This window comes from Zingiber officinale, chromosome 9A, assembly GCF_018446385.1.
Source record: "Zingiber officinale cultivar Zhangliang chromosome 9A, Zo_v1.1, whole genome shotgun sequence".
Lineage (NCBI taxonomy): Eukaryota > Viridiplantae > Streptophyta > Magnoliopsida > Zingiberales > Zingiberaceae > Zingiber > Zingiber officinale.
The window spans coordinates 106,073,860-106,078,826 of NC_056002.1; the positions used below are offsets into that span (position 1 = coordinate 106,073,860).

The 4,967-nt window shown below is 44.9% G+C and overlaps 1 non-coding gene across 1 annotated transcript; it reads right to left on the bottom strand.

Annotated features, from left to right (window-relative positions):
- Positions 1–4,214: 4,214 nt before the first annotated feature.
- On the bottom strand, positions 4,215–4,322 carry LOC122022070. Its single transcript, XR_006122816.1, has one exon. It is a non-coding gene; the product is annotated as a small nucleolar RNA R71 (small nucleolar RNA).
- Positions 4,323–4,967: the final 645 nt, after the last annotated feature.

Consider the following 4,967-nt stretch of genomic DNA (forward strand, 5'->3'; position numbering starts at 1 on the left):
TTAGAAATAATGTGACCTAAAAACGCCACCTGATTTAACCAGAACTCGCACTTTGAGAATTTAGCATAAAGCTACTTTTGCTGAAGAGTCTGCAGTATCATCCTCAAGTGCGTGTCATGCTCCTCTGGGGTCCTTGAATAGACCAGAATGTCGTCGATGAATACGATGACGAATTTGTCAAGATATTCTCTGAACACTCTGTTTATTAAGTCCATGAAGACCGCAGGTGCATTAGTCACTCCAAAAGGCATGACCACAAACTCGTAGTGTCCATATCTGGTTATGAATGTCGTTCTGGGTATATATCTTTCTTTCGCCTTCAGCTGATGGTACCCAGAGCGTGGGTCTATCTTTGAGAACACTGTTGCTCCTCTTTACTGATCAAATAAGTCATCGATCCTGGGAAGGGGGTACTTGTCCTTAACTGCTACTTTGCTCAGCGTTCTGGAATCTATGCACATTAGCACGGATCCGTCTTTCTTCTTAACGAATAACTCTGGAGCTCCCCGGGATGAATGACTAGGACGAATGAAGCCTTTGTCAAGTAACTCCTGTAGTTGTTCTTGTAACTCCTTCAGCTCTGCTGGAGACATGCGATACAGATCTTTTGAAATTGGACCGGTTCCAGGAACCAATTCAATCTCAAATCCACTCATTTATTGGGAGGTAGTCCAGGTAGATCTGCTGGGAATACCTCGGGATATTCACAGACCACCCGAACCGCCTCTTTCTTACCTTCTTTCTGTTCTTCTGCACTTACTTGACTGGAGCTCCGGCTCCCTACTGTCTTGTATTCTATCTTGACTGGCTTGAACTCTATAAACTCCTCATAGTGCTTGTTGGTGATAGAACTCTTCATAGAACTCTAACTGAAAATCTGCCCAGCTCATCTGATCGGCTGCTCTCTTGGTCTTTATCCTCTCCCACCACATACGAGCATCTCCAGACAGGCAGAAAGAGGCACACTTGACCTTCTCAACTTCTGGCCAGTCAAGAAGTTCCATAGTGCTCTCTAGTGTTTTAAACCAAGCCTGGGCATCCCAGGGCTCAGTCGTTCCTGAGAAGCTCTCTGGTTTCAACTTCAGTCACTGTATAAGACAAGCTTCTGGTCTCTGGGGTGCTGTGACGGCTCCCTGGGTAGCTGGTGGAGTCTCAATTACCACTGGAACCTCTGCAGTGATAGCTACGACCCGGCCCTCTTGGCCCATTTGGCGGGCCATTTGACGACCTCTCATATCGTCGACCGTCGGCCCTTATGTCGTCGGCTCATTTGGCGACCTCTAATGTCGTCGACCGAAGACCCTTGGCCGTGTCGTTACTCACTAGGACTTTCCACCCAGGATTCGAACTCTAGACCTCCAGGCTTAAGTACTAGAGTTTATGAATCCTGGTAACCAAGTGAGATCATCTCACTTGGTTACCAGGATTCATAAACTCTAGTACTTAAACCTGGAGGTCTAGAGTTCGAATCCTGGGGGAGGCAAAAATCCACTGGCCAGGGGTGGTCACTTGGTTACCAGGATTCATAAACTCTAATACTTAAACCTGGAGGTTTAGAGTTCGAATCCTGGGAGAGGCAAAAATTCACTGCCAGGGGTGGAAAGTCCTAGTGAGTAACGGCACGGCCAAGGGTCGTCGGTCGACGACATTAGAGGTTGCCAAATGGGCCGACGACATAAGGGCCGGCGGTCGACGACATGAGAGGTCGCCAAATGGACCGCCAAATGGGCCAAAGGGCCGGGTCGTTACAATAAAAAGGGTCGTCGGTCGACGACATTAGAGGTCGCCAAATGGGCCGACGACATAAGGGCCGACGGTCGACGACATGAGAGGTCGCCAAATGGACCGCCAAATGGGCCAAAGGGCCGGGTCGTTACAATAAAAAGGCGCCTTTTATTGTAACGACCCGGCCCTTTGGCCTCTTGGGCGGCCCTTGCGGCAGCCCAACTGGCGACCCTTATGTCGTCGGCCCATTTGGCGACCTCTCATGTCGTTGACCGACGACCCTTTGGCCGTGCCGTTACTCACTAGGACTTTCCACCCCTAGCAGTGGATTTTTGCCTCCCCCAGGATTCGAACTCTAAACCTCAGGCTTAAGTATTAGAATTTATGAATCCTGGTAACCAAGTGAGATCAAGTTGGGCCGCCGCAAGGGCCGCCCAAGAGGCCAAAGGGCCGGGTCGTTACAATCTGCTCTTTGTTTGGTTTTATGTTGACAGGGACAACTTTTGGAGTGAAAACGACGATTATCGATGCACCAGAGCAAAGCAGAGCACAGCCATGCAACCCTGCACGACCGTGTGGCCATTCTAGACAGAGAGCAGAGCACGGTCGTGCAACCTTGCACGACCGTGCCTCACAACCAGCAGCCAAGATTCTCACAGCGTGAAGTGCAGCCCAAGCCAAAGCAAGACACGGTAGTGCAGATGTGGCACGACCATGCCACTTAACTCGAAGAGAAGAAGAGCTTGGTCGTATGGATCTCGCACGGCCATGTCACGAGCCATATGGTGCCCTTGCCCTAGCCTATATAAAGGCTTTTAACTCTTCTCCTCAGAGGGGGGGAGGCGAGTCGTCAAAACAGATTTACCTTGGTGTCATTCCACGTTATCTTGGACCTCCATTCAATGATCCAAGATCACCTTCATCACCACATCAACTCCAGAAGAAAAGAATTAGATCCGAAGATTACTCGACGTTATTGGATAAGCATCTCTTCTCTTTCTCTCTTCTTGTTTGAGGATTATATGCTTACTTATATTATGTCTTTGGGTTTTTCTCCTACGTTTATGGAGTAAATTCTTTGTTCTAGGATCACGGAGTAGTTGTGGATAGGGTTTGATGTAAGACTCATGTTTATGCCTTTACTCATTGGATGATTTCGCTTGCCTTGTTTCTATTTGATATGCATGAGACTTGTTGTTGAGATTACCTTGTCATATTAGTTGATTGTGTAGGAATTGCTAATTTCGTAAAGAGAGGATCTTAGATCGTATACCCGAGGTGCCCTAGTGACAGGGGTAACCCATTCACGGACATCTAGGATACTCCCTTGAAAGGAGAGGCAACTTCTCCACAAGGAAGTAAGAGACCAAACCAAACCCCTATCTCTATCCCTAATGATACCGATTAGATTTGTATTCTTGTGATCTACCGAGGTGCCCTAGTGACAGGGGTTAACCGTAACAGGATTTCACATGGATCTTCTCTGTTTAGTGCTTAATGATAGTAGTTTTAACTTCCGGCAAATGCATGTTGATTGACAATGAGGAAAAGATAGAGCATGATACATCAGGTTCCACCACAACGAAACCGAACTCCTAGAACTCTTCCTAAGCCAAGTTAACCTTTCTCTCTTTTGCTAGTTCTCACATCTACTTCCCCATTTCCTTTCTTCCTAAGAAATAGTTAACTTACAACCAATGGTAGTTTAGCTAATTCTACGTAAACAATCGCTAGTACTTATAACCAGTTCTCGTGGGATCAATAATCTTTTATTACTAACGACGTATCCGTCAACTTATAGAAGCGTAACAAGTTTTTGGCACCGTTGTCAGGGACTGCGTCTATAACATTAGTGAAAATCATATTGGATTAGACTAGACTTTATTTTTCTTTATTTCACTTTACTTTCTGCATTTTTATTAAAACTCTAAAAAAACATTAAAAAAAATAAATATATATTTTAACTCTTTATTTACACTTGGATTATTCAATATCTTGTTCTTGTATGCGAAGAACTAATCTTCCAGGAGAGCTTCTATCGTTCGATCCAGAAATTGATAGAACTTTCCTGAGGAGAAGAAACTTGCAGAAACTCCAAGCAAAACAAGAAACTTCTTAAATGGCTAACAAACTTTTGAAGGATTACGCAGCACCTTATGCACGAGGGCTTCGGTCTAGCATCACCCGACCACCAATTGAAGCCAACAATTTTGAAATCAAGCTTGCAGTGATCCACATGGTCCAACAAAATCAATTTGGAGGAGGACCGCATGACGGTCCAAATCATCACTTGGAGCTTTTCTATGAGATCTGCCGCACTATGAAAGTAAATGGGGTCCCTCCAGAAACAATAAGGTTACTTCTTTTTGGATTTTTCCTGAAAGACAGAGCCAAGCAGTGACTTAATTCTCTACAGCAAATAGCATAACATCTTGGGATCAGTGTGAGCAGAATTTTTTGAACAAATTTTACCCACCGAATAAAACTCCACACATGAGGAATTTAATTACAAGTTTCAAACAGATAGACTCAGAATCTCTATTCGAAGCATGGGACAAATTCAAGAGTATGCTGAGATAGTGCCCCCATCATGGCCTTGAGAAGTGGTTGGTGCTACATATGTTCTATAATGGAATCAACTACCACACGAAGGTGTCCCTCGATTCTACAGCAGGAGGGGCATTAATGAACAAGAGCCTTGATGAAGCTGAAGAGATCATAGAAAATGTGGCATAGAACCGCCATCAGTGGGCAATTGAAAGATCTAGAGGTTCTTTCTCTGGGAATCCAATAAAGGCATCAGAAAATTCAATGTAGATGCAATCACGCTCATGTCTGCAAAGCTGGATGCTCTGACCAAGAAGCTTGAGACCATGGGGAACAACACATCCAATGCAATAGTGTGTGTTTGCGAAACTTGCAGAAGTTCGGATCATGCTCAAGATACTTGCCCCTTAGGACCAATACAAGCACAAATGAACCAACTTGAGTAATACGATGTGATAGTCAGTTATAACCAAAAGCAAAACAATCCCTACTCCAACACATACAACCCTGAGGGGAGGAACCACCCAAAATTTTCTTACCTGGGCAATCAAGATCAAGGACCAGCAAAACAAAGTTACCAACCTGGGCAACAAAGATATCCACCTAGATAACATACTTATCAACAACCTTCACAACTGTTCAGAATCGAAAAGATGCTTGAAGAAGCTCTCTTGGAGCAAAAAGAGATGAAGAAT